This window comes from Muscardinus avellanarius (assembly GCF_963383645.1).
Source record: "Muscardinus avellanarius genome assembly, chromosome: 1".
NCBI lineage: Eukaryota > Metazoa > Chordata > Mammalia > Rodentia > Gliridae > Muscardinus > Muscardinus avellanarius.
Window position 1 is genome coordinate 13,566,174 of NC_137786.1, and position 22,267 is coordinate 13,588,440.

Consider the following 22,267-nt stretch of genomic DNA (forward strand, 5'->3'; position numbering starts at 1 on the left):
CTCACATCATAATGTGGATGATGTTGACAATGGCATATATTCACACATTACTTGGTGTCCTTCCCCTCCTCATCCTTCCCCCTTTTCCCTCTCTGCCAATACTGAGTGTCCAGGTTAGCTATGTTATATTCACATATATTCAAATGTAGCTTTTCAATTAACTAACTATAGCCTTCTTTCTCTCCCACCCTTCTTTCTGGCTTTGCTGAGGTTTCCTCTCCATTATCTGAACCACCTCTTGTATTCCGAATACTTTCTAGCTTGAGCGTTTTAGAGAAAATACACGTCCTTTCTCTCTCTGTGCTTGGCTAATCTTACTTAACATAATATTCTCCAGGTCTTCCCATCTTCTTGTGAATGACATGATTTTGTTCTTTACTGATGAGTAGAATTCCATTGTGTATATTTCCCATAATTTTGCAATCCACTCATCTGTGCAAATCAAAACTACACTGAGATTACATCTAACCCCAAGAGTGGCAAGCATAAAGAAGTTAAATAACAACAAATGCTGGCGAGGATGTGGAGAAATAGGAACTCCTTTATACTGTTGGTGGGAGTGCAAACTGGTTAAGCCACTATGAAGATCAGTGTGGAGATTAGAAAACTGGGAATGGATCCACCATATGATCCAGTTATACCACTCCTGGGTATCTTTCTAAAGGGATTTATATCAGAGAACTATAGTAACATATGCATACCCATGTTCATAGCAGCACAATTCAAAAATATGGAACCAACCTAGGACTAGTGTCATTTTAAGAAGAGACATTTCTCTTTTGGATGTGCATAGAGGAGCAGCCCCATGAGGACACAGCGAGGACCTGCTGTCTGTGAGCCATAGAAAGAGGCTGCAGGAGAAACCAACCCTGCTGCCACCTTGGTCTTAGGCTTATAGTCTTCACAACTGTTAAAAAATAAATGTTTGTGGTTTAAGCCCTCTGTCTGGTGTATTGTTATAACAGCCTTAGCAAACTAAAACCTGTAACAATAAGATTTTAAAAAGAATGTAGGAAATGGTAGGTGTCTCAGTACGAGTTCCACTAGGGGACTGTAAGATTTTTTTGTAGCTGCTTTTTTTTTTTTTTTTTTTTTTTTTTTGGTGGTACTGGGGTTCCTGGAAGCCCTTCTTCCTCCGGGCTACACTCCCAGACCTATTTTATATTTTTGAAACAGGGTCTCTTACGCCAGCGTGGCTGGCTTCCAACTTGTGCGATCCTCCTGTCTCGCCTCTCAAGCGCGGGGATTACAAACGTGCGCCACCACGCCCGGCTTGTAGCTGCTTTTTACTCTTACTGTCAGGTGCTGACCTGTACAGTCCACACCAACAGGACACTCACCCTTTTGACTTCTTCTGTTGAATTGTGCAATAGAAAGCACAAGCAGGAGATGAGAGAGAGACAAGACTAATTTGCTCAGAAATTTGCCTCTATCCTATGATCCTCATGTCTCAGGAGGCATACACTGTCTCAGGCATACACTGTCATAAGCAGCAAGGGAATAACTATTTCTTTTTTTCTATTTTTCTTTTTTTTTGCGGGTCTGGGGATGGAACTCAGGGGCATTCTATCTCTGAGCTACAGGCCCTGCCCTATTTTTTATTCTTTATTTTGAAACCAGGTCTCACTGAGTTGCAGAGGGCCTCACTAAGTAGCTGAGGCTGTCCCCCACCGCGATCCTCCGGTCTCAGCCTCCCAAATGCTGGGATTACAAGTGTGTGCCACCACGCCCACCCAGGAATAACTATTTCTAAAGCAGTTTATAAGAAAGTTGTGAGGTGATATTGTTTCCATCCTTCTTCAATCAACAGACTGGAGACAATAATTTGGGTGAAGGTAGTGTTCATGGGTGATGTAACCTCTTAGATGTGAAGATGTGAGGGAGCACAGGAAGGATGTTGAGAGTCTCTCTACATTGCTGAGCCTGTCCTTGAATCTGCTATCCTCCTGTGTCAGCCTCCCAAGTACTGGGATTACAGAGTCATACCACCACATCCAGCTTATAGGGCTTTTTGAAGGCTGTGATATTTTGTGTCAAGTTTGGGTGTAAGAATCTTTGTCCAGATAAAAGCATCTTGTGACCTCCACCCTTTAAGTTTCTGTGGCTTCTCAAGCCATAGGACCAGTCTCAGTTTAATGAGACCCTGTTTCAAAATTTAAACACCACCTTCATAGGACAAGGGAGGGTTCTCTGAATCCCTCACTTCTGTGCTGAGTCAGTCAAGGAGCTTGAGTGTTAGGACTGCTTGAAAACTTGTCATCATTGCTAGGATCCAAAATCCTGAGGCAAGACAGAACAGAACTCAAGCACAATGTCCATCTTGCTTTTCTAAGTGAAGGAGGAAGGCTGCCTTTCATCCTTTCCAATATGAGCACAAAACCCTAAGATGATATATCAATGGGCTATTTTTTAATTGTCACATCTACCCTATGAAGTAGTGTTATAGTGCCCATTAAGGATGAGGGTATTGAGACCATGAAAGGTTTTAGAAATACACCAAAGATTACATTGTTAGCCAGACATTGTCTGACTTCACAGTTATAAACACCTGACAACAGTGTATGTGGTCATTTAAATTTAATTTGAGCTGAGCATGATGGCTCATATTTGTAATACCAGTACTTGAAAGACTGAGGCAGGACTCAGGAACTTAGACCATATCAAAAATAAAAAGCAAATAGGTCTGGAGTTGTAGCTCAGAGGTAGAATGCCCCTGAGTTCAGTTCCCAGTACCATAATTTTTTTTTTTTTTTGGAAAGTTAACTTCTGAATCACTATGCGAGGTTAAGAAAGGAGGGTTTGAAATGTTCTGGAGCATTGAGAGAATGGAGACAGGGAGAATTTTGGAGAGCCTCGTTTAGCAAACTGTAGGTAAGGTCATGAGCATTGCAGCTAGAAGACTTCAGTAAACCTTACTCATTGATCCTGAGAGGAACACAGAGAGCAAAGTTGAGCAGAGACGAAGATAACGTTCAGTTTAAACATCTGTTCTTCCTATACCCCCGACTGTTTCATTAAAGTATTTAAGTTTTTCCTTACATAATTATCACATAAATGGCTGCATGGAGCAGTTAAAACCTAATAATCCTGTCAGCATGCTTGGAGATTAATTCACTGTAATTACCATTGAATCTGAGCATTAAATCTTTCTGATAAACTTTAAGGTCAATTTGCCAATGTAATAAACCCTTTGAAATTTTGATTGAAATTGCACTGAATTTATAGAGTACAGTTTAGATGAGTTGCCATGTTTATATTAAGATTATCTGTGCTGGAACATGATGGTCTTCTATCTTTTCAATTATTTTTATGACCTTTAATAAAATTAATTTTTTCTTTATATTAAGCTTCCACACTTTTCAGAAAGTTAATTTCTATACACTTTCTACTGTTGCTATAATAAATGGGTTCATTTTCATTATATTATCTGATTATTGCTAGTATATAGCACAGCCTTAATTTGCTATATTTGCTATATATGTGTTCAATTATACTTGACAGATTTTATGAGTTTTGGCAGTTTTCACTATTTTGCTATATTTTCTAGGTAGAACTATATTATTAATATTTGTAAATAATAATTATTTTCTAAGAATAACATTCCTTCCTCCTTTGCCTAAGTGTACTGACTGCAAGCACAGACAGATCATGGTTCAAAGGCTTTTAAGTGGATGAAACCTAAACTATCCTGACGTAATACTTGTGTTTATTGCATAGGATTAGGCTTGTTGGATAAATGGCTGTAGTTGTGCTCTTGAAGTCGTAACTGCAAGGCCAATCACTCCTTTAAAAGAGAACTCATCCTGAGTGGGAGTGAATTCCACAGGACAGCAAAGTCGTCAGAGACAAGATCTCAGTACCTGAACTATTGTTGTGTGACATGTGGATGAATGGTTTATCTCCAGAGAAGGTTTGACTCACTCCAATGCATATCTGCTCCTTTTGAAAACTTCTCCTGTGAAAGAATGGCATACTGGGAAGTTTATTTGATCAAAAGCAGGAGTAAATATGACACATAATTTGTTGCTAAAGGGATTGGGGCTATTTTCATTGGGTCGTCAAGTGTGGGTATATGATTCATATGGTTCACTTATACTCTTTGCAATGTACTTGAATAAAATGACATCATTAAAGAGCATCTGCAAATACTTAGGATTGTGTCACTACTTGGACCCTGCGAGGAACACATAGACACATTGGCAGGGGAAGCAACGGGAGATGGTGTGTTGGAAGACACAGAGATGTTCACAGATCACCTGAAGTGGAGTGATGCGCTCAGAGGGAGGATGCTGGAGAAGGGAGCCCACTAGGGATTACTGGCTCTTGTCAGGAAACAACGCAGGTGTCCACAATAATTTTTTTTAAATGAAATTGGTTGTTAGGCTGGGACTGCAATGAAATCTCACAACACAGATGAAGAAGGTGTCATAACCACCAAGATTGAACCTCCAATGCTAATATAAAAGAGAAAATTGGGACACTTTTGCCAGGTTAGTGTTTTATGTCTTTATATGCCAAGGGCATGCTTTAGCAGTGATCCTACACGATTACAAACTTTGGAATAAGTTCTCCTGACTGGTGGATTCTAAGTACTTGAGCCTTTCCCTGAATTTCAGACACTTGCTCCTGAATGGGGAGTGATAGCTGGAAAAAGAGCTCTGGTTGTGAGTCCACACTGGAATAACCCCTTGGGAAACAAAAGGCACACTGCTCTGAGAAAAACTGACATGAACAAGCTAAAATGATGAACAATACAAAATAACAAAAAGAAGGTAAGTGCACCTAGTGGATAGGAAATGGGAATACGTGGAACTGGATTAATGATGGTCTATGAAATGCAAAGCCTGCCTGTCACACACTAAACAGCTATCTCAAGTACTTGGATGGCATCAGTGAAATCTGCCTCGGCTGATCCATGGGATCAGATGTGCACTCACTCGGGGCTGGCCGACAAAGTTGGCTGAGTAGGTAGCGCACACTGCACTCTTTGCACACGTGGGCCATCTTGACCCTTGACAAATACGCTGGTTTGAATATTCCTCCCAGAATTCCTGTGTTGGAAACTTAACACCCAATACAACAGAGTTAGAAAGAGGTGATTAAGAAATGAGGGCTGTGCCCTCGTGTATGGGTTAATGTCCTTATGGAAGGTGTGAGTTAGTTATCATGTGTAGGGTGGTTATAAGTTCAGCTCCTCTCCCTCTCTGCCTCATCTATGCTCACCTGCCCTTCCTCCATGTTAAGACATGGCAAGAGGGCCCTCCCCAGGTGCCGGCACCCTGCTCTTGGCCTTCCCAGACTAGAACCATGAGCCCTAAACATTCCTTTCCTTCACATATTACCTGGTCTGTGACATTCTGTCATAGCATCAGAAAACAGACTAAGACAAAAAGATATTTACTTGTTGTTATGTAGTAATATTTTTTAACTTCCAGTGTATTTTTTTTAACTGCCAGTACTCCTCACAAAAAGAATAGTATCAATTGTCTTTAAATAGAACTATAGAAAACGTTCTTATCTAGACTATTAAAATTAGCATCTTCTGGTGAGACAATAATTTTGGCTATTGAGGATTGTGTATTGACAATGCATATGTCAAACAAAAGTAACAGGATTCAGTCAATTTCTAATAGTCCACAAGGACCTTGTTATTTCTTAAGATCTTTATTTTGAGCCAGGCATATTGTCACATGCTTGTAATCCCAGGATTTAGGAGGCTGATACAGGAGAATTCAGGTTTGTGGTCAGCCTCAGCTAGTTAGTGAGGCAATTTGCAACTCAGTGAGACCCTGTTTCAAAATAAAGAATAAAATATAGGGCTGAGGTTGTAGCTTAAAGGTAGAGTGCCCCTGGATCCCATCCCTAGTACCACAAAAAAGATTTTTATTTTATTTTGCAATAATAATCACTGTATGCAATAATCAATGTATGCAAAATATGGTCATTTGTTATTTGACTTAACTATTATTTAAATTTTGGATAAACAGAAAATTTAAGATATGATTCTTAATTAACTTACAGAGGGTCAAGAAATGTCTGAGAGAAGATAAAATTTTCTTGAAAAAAATTTTTGAAAAAAAAAGAAAATTTAAAATGCCTTTACTGTAAAGATCTATTCTAGGAATACACGTACTGCAGATACATTATAGCAGAAGGATCTTATTTTTATGACTGGACCAGTAAGTTTATTTTAACCTTAAAAAGCCAAAGGACATCCCTGCAGTGGGTAGAATGGGGTCCTAGTCCCTAAGGCTTTCAAAATATTTCCAGATTCATGGTACCTCCAAATAAAATAAGCATGGATCTGGTACAAGCAAGAGACCAGATTCAATGTTCATGACATTAAGAGCAGATTACAGCAAAAATTAGTGGTGATTCTACAAGGTTCTAAACACTTTCCACATACCAATCAACACCAGAACTGAAAGAAAATATGTAATTAATGCCACAATAGTCCCAAACTGCCAAGCTCTTTGCCACCCATAGAAGATGTTCCAACGCTGCTGCACTATTATTCTATGCTATGCTCTACGCAAATGTTTTGTTTTCAATAAAAAGACCCATATGTGGCAAAAATGCTTAGCTTACTTTGGAAAGTCCTCTGGATGCCTCTAGAATGAGCAGCAAAAGGCAAACCCTCATGTACAAAGTCCCAAAGCATCTGCAAGGGGAAGTTCTGGGAGTGGCTTGTGGTGTTTCCTCTGTAGGTGGGACTGGAGAATCGTCACACAGGAAAAGCACCTCTCCTCTCTTTTTTCTTTTAACTGCATACTTAATGTTGAATTGCCTGGAACCCCTTCCTGTTTGAGGACAACTCAACTCTTTTTAGGAAACTACTTGCTCCTTGCCCCGTGATAGTCCTGTCCATCAGTTTACCCCTCTGCTAGAGACACCAGATGATAAAAATGCAAACTACATGGGACCCTCTTTCCTTTAGGATTTTCCAGGTGTGATCTAGAGAAGAGTGGTCCTTACTCTCAGGATTATCATGAAAACAAGTGTTCAGGAGCTATTCCTAGCCTCTGGAGAAGGCGAATCTGCTGCGGAGAATAATAAAGCTGACCATTAGACAGGTGGAAAGCAGCCACGAGGGCATCGTGCAGCCTCCAGCCCTTGATTCCCTCTCTCTGCAACGCCACCTGGTTTTCCCAGTGATGTAGGTCAACCAATCCTTCTTTTTGCCCAAGTTGATTTCAGTGGTGTCTTGATGAGCAGATTCATAGTAGCTTTTCTTTACTGGCCTATAACTTTGGACAAGCTACCTAACTTCTCTGAACTTGGTTTCTGCATCTGTAAAATTGGAACCACAGGGTTGTTGGGAAAGCTATATGAGGCATATGATATTATTATTATTGTTATATATTATAATTTTATTGTCAATCTCTTCTACTAGAAGAATGAAGACGAGGACTTTGATAGTTTTAAAATTTGGCTCCAAATTAATTGACATTCCATTCAATCAAATAGCATTATTCTATTTTATTCATGTATGTATGTATGTGTGTGTATGTATGTATAGATTTATACATGTATTTATTTACTTATTTATTTTGAGAAGGTGGTCTCATATTTCTCAGGCTGGTATCAAACTCATGAGCTTACATGATTTCCACTTCATCTTCCAGAGTAGCTGGGACTAAATGTGTGCTACCATGGCTGTCTAGCTTTATTTTATTTTATTGTATCCAGGTTACTTCACAGGTATTTTAATCCATAGAATCACACACACACACACACACACACACACACACACACACACACACCCATCTATCATCTATCACCTATCAAATATATTTTATCTATCAATTCATGACCACTAATAAGTTATGTTTCATTTTTATTGTCTTAATCAAACATTTCTTTACTTTCCCATTTTTTTCTTTTGATACTGGGTATTAAATCTAAGGGCTTCTACTTCCAAGGTGTGTCCCAGCCTTATTAGTTTTTATATTGAAACAGGGTTTTGCTAAGTTGCCCAGGGTCTCTCTAAGTTGCTGAGACTGGCGTCAAGCCTGTGATCCTCCTGTCTCATCCTTCCAAGTATTGGGATTACAGGTGTGCACCATCACACCTGGCTTACTTTTGCAGTCTTTAAAAAAATTTTCAAACTTTAAATATAACGATTCATATAAGCAAAAACAAAGCCAAAGACAATCTATTTTTTATTTTAGTACTTTGAAAAATGTTGTTCCTTATCTTTCAAGTCTCAGATCAAGTGTCATCACCTCCATAAAGTCACAGACAACGTGTCATGCATCGCTCTCAGGAATTCTTTATTATAGACACCAGTAGAAATTATTTCTGAGTAAGAGGATTTGAATTTAAATATTTATTTTGTCTATCATATTGTCCTCACAGAAAGAACAATTTATACTCCCCACAAAATATGTAAAGTTAAGTTACACAAATGCTAAAAGTAACTATTATCAAACAAAAATAATATGAAATTATGAACAAAAATGATCTCATTGTTTCAATTTTCATTTTTCTAATTTTAGTGAAAAATATTTTTTAAGTTATTTTTAACAGGTTTATCTGAAGTGTTAAAATCAGTTTGGGCAAAATGTCAGTAATAAACATTTTTTCCCTGGGGATAGTGCTACACACCTGTAATCCCAGTACTTGGAAATCTGAAATAGGAGGATCACAGGTTGCAGGCCAGCATCAACAATTTAGCAAAACCCTGTTTCAAAATAAACAGGGCTGGAGGTATAGCTTAGGAATATGCATTCCTTGTATTTAGCCACAAAAAATTTAAAAAGTAGTATTTCTTTTGCCAACATAATAGTGGCTTATTATTGAATAATGTATCAGAAAAAATAAAATAATTTTAAGATGTCTGTATATAAGAACAACATGTGAAATCAATGATTATACATTCACTGAAGTGGTATTAGCTAAGCAGTGAAAACACTGTCTTTTATCAATTTATATAATTAACAATTAGTAGAGATAGGCACATAAAAATAAAATGTAGGTACTAAAACATGCACAGGAAAATTTATATCTGATAAGTTTTATTCTGCAAATATTTACTTGGTATAAACAGAGACCACAAAAATAATCTCACAATCACAACAGCTCAAACCAATAAAATAATTCTTACACTTCAGAAAATAAGCTGACCTCAAATCCTAAAGAAAACCTCGTAAAAGCTATGAATGCTCTCAAATGAAATGCCCTCCTATAAACAGGCATGTGAGCACGCACACACACACACACACACACACACACACACACACACAAAATATAAACAGACCCATGTGTACAACTACATAAACATCACATACAGTAACAGAGGTGTCATGAGATTGTTGACTATTCTTATTCTGCTTGGTATTCCTGAGAAGTAAGAGACACTTGAGGTGATTGCTTTATTACTCCCCAGGCTCTGAGGTTCCTGTTTGGAACTTCGGTGTTTATTTACCATTGATTGTGTAAGACTATTTTAAATGAACATAGTGCTCCGTTTGGGAGGCCTTAACACAGATCTCATATTTCAAGTCATGAAAGGAAGCAGGTGAACTGAAAAGAAAACTTTTCAGAACCAGGTTCTGGGTGACTTCAGATCTCTGTATCTTTCAGAGGAGGACAACTTCTTTCCTTAAAGAAAATTGAAAAGGAGGAGAAATTTTTAAAAACTTATTGGTAAGTTATGATAGTAATGGAATTTGTTACATATTATAAGATATACACACAATAGAATTCTACTCAGCTATAAAGAAAAAATATGTCATTTGCAATAAAAATGGATGGGACTAGAGACTATGATGCCAAGTGAGATTAGCCTTTCACTGAAAGGGAAGGATTGTCTGTTTTCTCTCACATGTGGATACTAGAGATAAATTGTGATCAAGAGGAACTTCAGATAAAGGAGGAGACATCGCAGGGAGCAATGGATTCGGTAGACAGGGGAGGAAGACTTGAGGAAGGAAATATGTCCATTAATGTTCTGCACATACATGAAATTAGCAATGTCAATCTCAATTCATGTGAAGGGAAAAGGAAGGAGAGGAGTGGGATCCAGGGGAAAGCCCACAAAGTGCTATGTGCATGGATGTCCCTCTAACTCTGAACCTCACTATGGTGTTGGATTACAACGAACAGATAAAAGCATATTTAAAAATGGATCAGGTTCAGGGGGAAAAAGAGAACAGAGGCTAAAGGATAATTTAGGGGGATCAGACTTCTCTGACTTATGAGGTGAGAGGAAGAATTGTTTGGAGACTGTGGGGATGGCAGACCATCCATTCCGTGTGGACATTCTGAGAATGTCTGAGGTCAGGCTATAATGACCGTAAGCATCTGCTGTGTATAGGGGCTACCTGGGAAATGGCTAGAAGGCACTTCAGAAGGCCAGTATTTTTGGTAGCTAGGGACATGAGACTTATTGAGATCTCTTGCCTCCTGCATAAAAATGGTGTCACAGCCTCTGAACTGTCTCACCTGCATAAGTAGCTTTGACATGAGCTTTACCCGCCTTGACTCCCTCTGTGTTATTCCAGGGCAATGATCAATAAGTCATTAACAAATGTGAACCTATGGGGAGATGGTGTTTCAGTCTCTCCAGATTCCACACACAGTGTTGTATGTCTAGACCCTTACCTAGACTGCATGGGCACAAGTCCATTCCAAAATTCCCTGTGGCATTCACTCGGAGATCCTTTCCCCGCTGAAACACCAGCCACTCTGTCTAGTTTATTTCTATTTTAATCTCTTTCAGACATAGGCTCTGTCTGTGTCGTCTGCTATAGGGGTGGTCCTGCTAAATCATTCTTTGCTCAAGGCCAACAAGAATCAGTGAGAAAATGTGTTAAAAAAAAAGTGGAAGCCATGTCAGCCAGGAAGATATCTGTGGGTGGAGAATTCCTTCCTTTGTCTAGGAGATTTTGAAAAATGGCAATGAGAGGAAATTACAGAATCCCAGGAGCTGATCTTGAAAAGCTTCAGTTCTATGGGTGGGATTGCTTATGTGCAACCCAGAGACTGCTAATGCACAGTTCTGCAACATGCGGCCAAGTGGTAGAATTGGGCACACTCTTTTTCTTCTGTAGGTTTACAGGATAACAAAATCTTGTGTTATTTTATCTGAAAAGGCCAAGTCCCTGAACTCAGTCTATTCTTGAAATTCTCTGTCCTTGAATTCTCAGTGCTTACAAGTGCTCACCCTTAAAGGACAACACACAACTTGTGTTCAACTACTGAAAAGGCTGATCTTTGTAAGGACCCTGGATATTCCTGTAAGTGTTTCTTAAATCCTCCCATTATAAAAACTTTATAATAACCTTTTAAAAATTGGCATAATGGACCAAGAGCTGGCTTTGGAGTCAGGCTATTTTTTATTCTAGTCTCAGTCCTGTTATAAATTAGGTGAATAATTTAGTAAATAGTCATTTTGCCTTCCTGGCATCAGTCTTCTTATCTATAGAATGAAGAAAAAATCTTTTCCTGAGGGTTTGTCTTTAGGAATAAATATATTAAAGAACATCCCGAGAAGCATACAAAAATATTCTAGGGGAGAGAGCAGGTTGTATACCATCCCGATTGTGTGCCACTGATAATCAAGGAAGTGAACATGTAAAAGCAATGCCTAATCCAGGTATGGTAGTGCACACCTGTCATTCAGTACTTGGGAGATTGAGACAGGAGAATTATAGGTTCAAAGTTATCCTCGGCAACTTATGGAGTTTCTCAACAACTTATCAAGACCATGTTTCCAAATAAAAAGCGAAATAGGGCTAGAGGTAGAACATAGAGGTAAAATTCTCCTATGTTCACTCCCCAGCACAAAATAAATAAATAAATATATAAGTAAAAGCAATGCTTAGAAATACAATCGCAATATGACCCAGATATATCACTTCTTGGTATCTTTCCAAAAGAATGAAAGTTAGAATGCTACAGTAATACATGTATACCCATGCTCATAGCAGCACAGTTTACAATAGCCAAGTCATGGAACCAAACTAGGTGTCTGTGAATAGATGAATGGACAAAGAAAGTTTGGTGTAAACATACAATGGAGCCGCGCGTGGTGGCGCACGCTTGTAATCCTAGCATTCGTGAGGCTGAGACCCGGAGGATCGTGGTTCGCGGACAGCCTCAGCTACTTAGTGAGGCCCTCTGCAACTCAGTGAGACCCGGTTTCAAAAATAAAGAATAAAAAATAGGGCAGGGGGTGTAGCTCGGAGGTCGAATGTCCCTGGGTTCCATCCCCAGATCCGCAAAAAAAAAACACACAAACATACAGTAGAGATTTCCTGAACCATAAAAAGAACAGGTTTATGTCTTTTGTAAGAAAATGGATAGAATTAGAGAATATTATGCTAAGTAAAACCAGCCAGTCTATGATATATAATTGTATGGCATCAGTAAAATCCTAAAAGTAAAAAAGTATATTAAAGCAATGTTATGTCAATTTTTACTAATTAAAATAAAAAAGGTAAAACAAATGAGAATCTGGTGTTTAGGGTGTGAAAGATCCTTTTAGTGTAGCTGGTACAGGTATGAAGTGGACTGTCCAATTGGAAAGCAATTTAACATGCAAGCTCAACACTTCAGTCTATGAAAGAACTGTTTACATTTCCTATAATAAATGCAGATTGAACAATGCACCAATAAAAAAATTAATAAAATAAAATAACATAAAAACAAATGCAGATTGATTAATTATAAGGAGAAAAAGAATATTGAAAATTAAATAAAGGAGAAGAGGAAATTAAGAAAATCTTGTACTATAGGCATCCATGAATCATATTGTCTCTGGATATTTAAGTACTACTACTTAGCTGTACATTTTTACTTTATGAATTAATAGAAGGCAATCTTATATAGAGTGGGAGTGATAGGTTAAGATCACTAGAAAATGTATATTGAGAATTGTAATCTTCTAATAATAATAGATTCACTGCAGCTTCTTCATTTATTTCATTCAACAAAAATGTGGCACATCTACTAAATACTGAGCATGGCCCTAGGCATGGTGGATAGAGTTGTGACGAACATAGACAAAGATTCTGCCCTCTTTAAGAAATCAGTATTCATTGTGATATAGATAAGTTTTGAGAGGCAGGACTTGGAGGACAGAGAGTGCTGGGGCAGGGAGCTGCTCCTTTTAGGGGTCGTCATGGGCTGTGGTTATATCTTACACTGTCTGCATATTGTGAGGAGTAGTCCATGCATATATCTGGGAGTGATCATTGAAGCAAAGGGAAATGCATGTGTAAGGCTGTGAGAAGGTTATCCTTCGGCATGTTTGAGAAATAGCAAAGAGGCCCGTGTGGCTGGAGTGGAGTGAACAACAGGGCTACTGACCCCAGATCTATACAATGTGAGTGCCTATGGCAGCCCTGGTAGATGCTATGGTGAAAATGAGATCTAGGAGTTGGAGGAAGTGAAGCTAAGATTTTTTGTTACAGGAATTTGGATTTCAGATAGGAAGTTATTGGAATGTTTTGAGTATAGCAGTAACATGATCCAATGTCAGTTTAAAAAGAAACTTTGTCATAATTTCTGTGTTGAGACCAGACTTGATGGAGCAAGGTATGGAACAGAGCCTAGAGGGGCAGCTATTGAAAGAACCCAGGTAGAAGACTGGTCATTGAACCAAAGAGCAATCTATCTCTGAGCTGTACCCCACCAGCCCTTTTTTATTGTTTTGAAACAGGATCACTCTAGGTCGCTGAGAGGCTCACTACATAGCTGACACTGTCCTCAAACGTACGCTCCTTCTTGTCTCAGCTTCCCAAGTATAAGGATTACAAGGTATGCTTCACCACATTTGCCTAGGAGTTCAATTTTAATGTGTCAAATTTGAGATGACTATTAGATGTCAAACAGTATTATTGAATAGGGTTTGAATATAAATGGAGTATATTCAGTTCTTTTATTCCAGTATTTCATTTTCCTAATGGCATAGTGTATGATTTAGTTGTGGTTGAAATTTAGTTTGGGGTTATGTAGTAAAAACTAAATATAATAACATAACAAATGAACTATACACCTATGTGATTCAATCTCCAGTTAACAATATTTCCTGGTCATGTCAGTACTCTTGACATTTAAAATTGACCCATTTTGTTGCAAAAAATTTATATTAGCACAAACTCCTCGTAGATGTGTGTGTGTGTGTGTGTGTGTGTGTGTCTGTGTGTGTGTCTGTGTGTGTGTCTGTGTGTGTGTCTGTGTATATATGTATGTATGTGTGTGCATGTTTCTTTGAGAATTGAATCCAGGGGCATTCTACCTTTGAGTTACATCCCTAGACCTTCTTATTTTGGAACAGGGTCTCAATAAGTTGCTGAGGTTGGCCTTGAATATGCAATTCTCCCGTCTCAGCCTCCCAGGTACTGGGATTACAGGAGTGTGCCATCACACCCTGATTCCGCATAGGTATTATTCTTGTTTGAGAAAGTCTATACTCTTATAGCTTTTTTCTAGATGAAGTTCTCCTGAGCCAAAGGAACGTTTGCTTTCTGTGTGTTTAGAAGGAATCCCCTAAATACTCACAGAGTGCTAGAGTTGAAGGTAAAATATATCTATGTAAAGATGTCTGCCAGGATTTACTGGACTCAGGAAATATGTTCAGAAACCAGGAGGGACAAAGGTAACTGCCATCCTGAGCATTTTTCTATAAATGTGCCCCTACTTTATTTCAAATTTATCCAAGGTGAAATTTTTTTTTCAAACTGGAAAGAGAGAAAGAAGGAAGGAAGGAAGGAAGGAAGGAAGGAAGGAAGGAAGGAAGAAAGAAGGAAGGAAGAAAAAAGGCAGCATTGCTTTTTAAGAAGTAACATCTGGCTGGATTAGTCACCAGTCAGAGAGAAATGATGATGGTTGCAGTTTGCAATTTTAGCTCATCTTTGACATTTCCTTTCTAAAAGCTGCATGGCCACACCCTATCCACACCTCACAGAGGAAGCAGCTGCCAGGAGGGGGCTGTGCAGGAGGCTGATGAATTCTGACACCAGGTCAGAGGAGTGTGAGGGAAATTGGTACCTCCCGTTGGGGCTGTGGTATGCTTTCATGAATAGCATCGTCCCCTCCTGTGGGTATTGGAAAAACCTTCATATTTTATGAGAAATTTATAAAAACAAAGTTTGCAATAAATTTTCAAGAAATTTTAACTTAATTGTAGGTCATTGCTACAACTACAGATCTTTAGATAACATATTGGTACTTACCTGAGTTGGTAAGTTCTCCCTAGGTCCATATGTTAAAGCCCTAACCCCCAACATTTGGAGATAGAGTTCTTAAAGGCAATAGCAAGTGTTAACTTAGGTCATAAGGGTGGGGCCCTTATAAGGAAAGAGAAAAGGCCTTATGAAAACAGAGCAAGAAGGTAACAGTCTGAAAGCCTGTTACTATACCCAGTCAACTTGTTTGTTTCTGTTAAGTTGACTTATTCTTGTTTGAGAAAGTCTATACTCTTATAGCTTTTTTCTAGATGAAGTTCTCCTGAGCCAAAGGAACGTTTGCTTTCTGTGTGTTTAGAAGGAATCCCCTAAATACTCACAGAGTGCTAGAGTTGAAGGTAAAATATATCTATGTAAAGATGTCTGCCAGGATTTACTGGACTCAGGAACTTAACAGAGTTGGGTATAGTATTAGTTTGCTATGTATGCTATAACAAAATATTTTAGATGGAGAGGCTTAAATGACAGAACTCGTCTCCCAGTTCTGGAGGCTCGGAGGATGTGTGGGTTTGCTTTCTCCTAAGGATGCTTTCAGGGGCTTTCAGACTGTTACCTTCTTGCTCTGTTTTCATAAGGCCTTTTCTCTTTCCTTATAAGGGCCCCACCCTTATGACCTAAGTTAACACTTGCTATTGCCTTTAAGAACTCTATCTCCAAAAGTTGGGGGTTAGGGCTTTAACATATGGACCTAGGGAGAACACAGTTCAATCCATAAAGGATGTTCATTTTTATTTTTATTTTGGCACTAGAGATTAAACACAGGGGCTCTATACCATTAAGCTACATCCCAAGACCTTTTCTAAAATTTTATTTTGATACAGGGGCTCACTAAGTTGCTGAAGCTGGACTTATACTTGAGATTCTTCTGCCTCAGCCTTCTGAGTAGTGGGATGACAGGTTAGTGCTACCATGTTTGGGTAAGTATTGGTTTTTCAAAAGGATAGTCAGGCAAAAACTTTGGGTCTATCATAGCCTGGATGAACCTGAGAGGAGAAAATCAAGAAGAGGAAGCTGCAGAAGGATACCCAGGTGCCATATGGCAAGATAGGGGAGGTTCTCACTCACATAAATCATATGGGTACATCTTCCAGAAGACACTGAATAGTATGGTTAAAGAGAAGGCCTCCTAACCCAGAAAAGATGGCTAGAAAGAGGGGAAATGAACACTGCACATGAGCTCTGAGTTCTTGAAGGGTCATAGAAACCACAAATAGTTCTAATAAGAGATTAAAACTGAAAGATGACTTGGCTTCTGACTTCTTATCTCAATGTGCATATACCTTGCTAGGCCACCATCTGTATTTCACAGGGATTGCCTTATTGATTGCATCTTTATAATAAAAAAAAACCTCATGTGGTGATGTATGCCTGTAATCTGAGTACTTGGGAGGCTAAGACAGGAGGATTGCAGGTTCAAGGACAGGCTCAGCAAAGCAGTAAGACTCAGCAACCTAGGGAATCCCCCTTTTTTGCAGTACTGGGAATGAAACCCAGGAGCATTCTACCACTGAGTTATACCCGCAGCCTTATTTTTCATTCTTTACTTTGAAACAATGTCTCACTGAGTTGTAGAGGGCCTCACTAAGGCTAGCCACGAACTTAAATCCTCCCATTTTAGCCTCCCAAAGAATGGGACTACAAGTGTGTGCCACCACACCTGACTGTGAAACCCTGTTTCAAAAACAAAAACAAAAACAAAAATAAAATAGGGCTTGGAGTGTAGCTTGGAGTTAGAATGGCCCTAGGTTCAGTCCCTAGCATTACAAGCAAAATAAAACAAAAAACTCACAAGGTTCCTTTGAAGGCAATTAGCAGTAATGTGCATTTTATTGTTTTGTAGGAATAACCAAGGAGAACCATGCTGTAGTTTACCTAACAATACTTTATAAAAATCTTGTTTGACTACATCTTTTACCTCCGTGTTGTTGGCCTTGCCCTACACCTTCCTTAACGGTGCGTGCTAGTATGCCATCACATCTGCTAATGCCTCTCCTGGCCCCAGAGTCTTACCTGGTAACTATTCCTCGCCTTAGCATACCTGAGGCCCTATGCCCTCATAGGTTGAAGCTGCTGTGTGTGTCAACTGACAATCATTTCTCCATTGTCTAGTTACTTAAGAAAGACTATAGGTCTTTCTCAGAAAGACTGGGGGATTAATATATATCTTCATGGTGTTTCAAGCTCTTTCCTTCTAGACATCTGTAACCTATTTGACTTATGGAGTTTGAGTCTACAAACATTGTCAGGTCAGAAAACTGGGCAAGCCGGGTGTGGTGGTGCACACTTGTAATCCCTGGGCTTGGGAAGCGGAGATAGGAGGATCACACAGGTTCGAAGCCAGCCTCCCTGGCTTAAGAGACCCTGTTTCCAAATAAAAATATAAAAAAATAGGCCTGGAAGTGTAGCCCAGAAGTATAAGGGTTTCCAGGAACCCCAGTATCACAAAATAAAAAAAAAAAGAAAAGAGAACTGGACAAGGGATCATATTTTTATTGAGTTGACTACCTCCTAATCATTCATCTTTTATTTTTTCCTAATGGTTCAAGTTATATAGTGCTCTGGCAGATATCTATTGACTGTGTGTGTGTGTGTGTGTGTGTGTGTGTGTGTGTGTGTGTGTGTTATTGGAGATCAAACCTTGAGGCATTCTACCTCAGAACTACACTCGAGCTCTTTTTATTTATTTTTAATTTGAAACAAGGTCTTGCTAAGTTGCAGAGGGCCTCACTAAACTGCTGAGGTTGGACTCAAACCTGCGATCTTTCTGTCTCAGCCTCCCAAGTACTGGGTCTATAGGTATGTGCTACTGTGTCCAGATAGATATTCACTGATTTTTTTCCCTTCAAGATGTGATGACTTATTAATTATCTTTGTTAATTAATTATTTCTTTATGGTTGCTACTCTTACCTTTCTTGTCATTGCAATAATTGTGACCTCATGACTTCGAAGTGATTATGTGGCAACAAACAGCTTCTATAATCTCCAGGTCTATTCTGTCATTGAGTGAGTTCTGTAATTGTACTTCTTACCACCAGCCCTCATCTACAACGCAGAGGTATCACTGAATCTTAGCACTGATCACTGAATCTTAGCAATACTGGGGCCCTCTTATCAGTGCCTTCTCATGTCTTGATGTTTGGCTATCATCCAATCTTTTCCATGGAGCTAAATCATCTGAAAGATTTATCCAATACCCATATGTATCCATCCCAGCACATCTGCTTTCCTGAGCCTTTTCATCTCTTTCCATGACCTCCCACAATAATTATAGCTTTGAAACTTTCCTCAATGACAGCCAGGAATTTTATGCTTCTATGAACCATCTTTCTCACAAGTTTGCACATTTCTTGTAGTCCTTGCTGGTTGTAAAAGGCAGCATCTCAAGAGAGCACTTCCAGGTAAATGCACTCTTTTCTATCCAGTTTCATATTCTGGACACCTTGATCCAGCATTCTCAGAGTACTGCACATACTCCCTCTAGTTCTCGTCAGTGTATGTTGGCTAAACCTTTCAGCTTCTCTTACGTGTAGACCTTTTCCTCTTTTGTTAGTATCATTTCCTCTATAGCTCAGCTCTGCTGTGATTTAGACTTATAGACTTAACAGCCAAAGTGTGAGGTGGAGGAAGAGTCTGAGTGGAATACATGCTTTTAGGGAGAGGAATCTAGATTGTTTTGCAGCCTGAGACAAAGTGCTAATTATTTCTAGGGAAGCGTCAATAATTTATGCATACTCAGGCTAGGCACACATCCATAATCCCAGTACTTGGGAGGCTGAGATGAGAGGATTTCAGGTTCTAGGCCAGCTTCAGCAATTTAGCAAGTCCTCAGAAACTTAGTGAGATCCTGTTTCAAAATAAAAATAAAATAGGGCTGGGTATAGCGCAGAGGCAGAATGTTCTTGTTCAATCCCCTGTACTACTACTGCTATTACTACTGCTATTACTACTACTACTACTAATTTATGCATACTCAGAAGATTTGAAGGAGTCTACAAAGTCAAAATCTTTGGGGTATCTAACAGATGTTTTTGTCCCATGTATCAGGGTCCTGGATTTTGACAATCAGAACTCCAACCTTGTCTTATGAGATCCACCTTAGTTGAGTGTAGTCTGCTGCTACAGAAGATGAAAGATTCTTTGAAATAGGCTTCATTGACCATTATGATAATTCAGTTGTTGGTTGTATTCCTAGCACCATCAATGTCCTTCAGCAATACTCTATCCAATCTTGCTATTTTTATATGTATCATTTTTCTCCACAAGTCTTAAAAGCCAAGAGTATTGCACTCTCCAATGTATTTCTTCCCCAAAGCAAACTATCCCAATTTATCAATGGTGAAGTTCAACATTTGAGATACCTTGTTGACACACAGGCTGTATTTTCTCTATTGAACATTGGCTTAGGATTTTCATTGCTCTCAACCACAGGAGATCCAACTTATCCTAACAGCTGATTTCTCAGAACACTATATAAGCTCTTCAAGGTTGACCTCTCTGAAAACAGATACTGAGACAGGGTTTGTAAAAAAAAAAAAGGTATATTATGGACTGATACATGTGGAAAGAGGAAGAAAAGTTCACTTGGGCAGAGTAAGATATTCAAGTGAGATGGAAGTAAAAAAAACATTGGCCCCAAACCACAGACCTTTCTAGGCAATATTGCCCATGCTGTGGTGAAATAACTGTAATTCATTCAGTCACCATATGCAAGCTGCTTAAGACAGAACCAGGCAAGCAGGCTCTCTGCAGATAAGGCAGGCACTGTGGAAGGAGATAACTGTAGGCCATGTGCCAGTTCCCTGTAGCTGCATGTTAAGTCCTTCCAGGAAAGGGGATTGGGCAGTATGTGTTTGTGTTCATCACAGTTTTTATCCTACAGGTCACAAGCCTATTCCTCTTTTCAGGCTTCTTTCCCCTTCAGATTATGTAGTTTCTAGTTTCTATTTATCTGTCTTTGAGTTTGTTGACTTTTCTGATATCTACCATCTGCTGTTGAGCCTATGCGGTATGTATAAAGCTTTTATTCACTTTACTTTCTCTATTCCAGAATTTTCATTTGGTTCTATTTCATGGATTCTTTCTTTTCTGAGAATTTTTACTTTTTGATTCATTAAGATCACGTTTTCTTCAATTATTTTAGCATATTTTCTTTTAATTTTTAAAATATACCTGGAATAGGCACTTACAGTTTCTATCTGCTACATCCAATAATTAGTTTGTTTTGCTTTCATTGCTTCAGTTGACAGCTTTTTTTCTTGATTCCCCTTCCCCTTTTAAATATCTAGTTATTATTATTATTCTTGCATGGTTGCCATTGTAAATATTGCGCCATTGAATTTAAGGGTCCATCATTTTTTCTAAAGAACACTGATATCCATTCTATTGTGTGGACTGATTACTGACTGATTACATGTGAACTTGGGCTTAGCATTATATTTTATTAGGGAAGATAGATGAAGAGATAAAGTATATCCCAAATCCCTCTAAGTTGGTGGGACTCAACATTCAATTTATATATTTGTAAATTGTGTTCAGGTTTGGCTTCATACCTTGTAATAGTAGATTTGAAGTTACATCCTTCTAGAACATAGTTCTTTTTTTCTGAACATGGTCTTTTTGTTGTTGTGTCAGATGGATGAACTTTAATGAGATCTCTCCACTATACCTGGGCTGGAGTTCAATGTCTCATAGCAGTGTTCACTTTTAGTTAGTATTTGTGCTTCTCTTTTAACCCTGTAGCAGCCACTGTCTGGCAATTCTCACATAGTTGTCCTACATATATGTTGCCTAGTCATTGTCATGGTCAGTGCTCTCATTGCTGTCATAAAAACAACTGACCACGCAACTTAGAGAAGGAAGACTTATTTGTTCAGTTTTCTTTTAGAGATTCTGGAGTTCAGTCTATGTTAGGCTGAGTCAAAGGAGCTCAGGGAATGGTGACCAGAAGCAGAGAGAGGGAGGGAGTAAGGCTCTACTCTCACATCATGGAGGCCGGAATCCAGAGACCGAAGAAGCAGGGACCACCTCTCCAGCCACACCCCACTGCCCTGGTTACCACCCAATAAATCCATTACAGTGGGCTTATCCACTGATGAGATTATAACCCTTATGACTTAGTTACATCAACTATCTGAACTATTAATATATAAGCTTTTCAGCGGACATTCTAGATCTAATCATAACACCATTATCTTAATCAAATACAAGTAGGATATCCTCATTGATTTTTTGGTTTATTTTATCATATTAAAGTAATTTTAAGTATATAATATAAATAGCAGTAGTTGCATGTACAATGTTACAAAATCATCACAAATATTTTTAGAGCCAGGCGTGGTGGTGCATGCTTGTAATCTCAGCATTCGGGAGGTTGAGACAGGAGGATCATGGTTTGCAGCACCCTCAGCTAGTTAGTGAGGCCCTTTGCAACTCAGTGAGACCTGGTTTCAAAATAAAGAGTAAAAAATAGGGCAGGGGGTGTAGCTCGGAGGTCGAATGCCCCTGGTTTCCATCCCCAGACCCGCAAAAAAAAAAAAAAAAAAAAAAAAAAAAAATCAAAACAAAACTGTTTTACTAATCCAAATAAGAATGCTGTAATTGTTAAACAGTAATTCTCATTCTCTTTTCCTCTAGACCTTGGTAATACTGAATCTCCTGCCGGGGTCCAGCCCTAGCAAGAGTCGAGGTTCATGTGTTGGTAAGAGAAGAGCCGAGGTCTAATGAGAGAAGAGCTGTCACACGAGATCAGGTTCAAACTTCTCCCTTTTATTCATGATTTGTTACAATTTTTATACTTTCTTTTTTGGCAGAAAAGCAAGGGCATAGCCATGCAAGCAGGAACTCCAAGGACGGGAAAAGTTTTATTTTTTATAGAGTTCAGGGCAAGGGTGCCAGACATTTAAATAATCATAGTATGCTTTGTCTCACTTCACAAGGCTGACTCAAACTTAATCTTATACATTGGCCCAAGCTAAGGTCAGTTTGAACTTAACGTTTGGCCCAAACTTTATCCTTGGGAAAAAATCTTTGCTGTCTGAGTCTCTCACAAACCGCTGCCCATCAGTTTTAGATA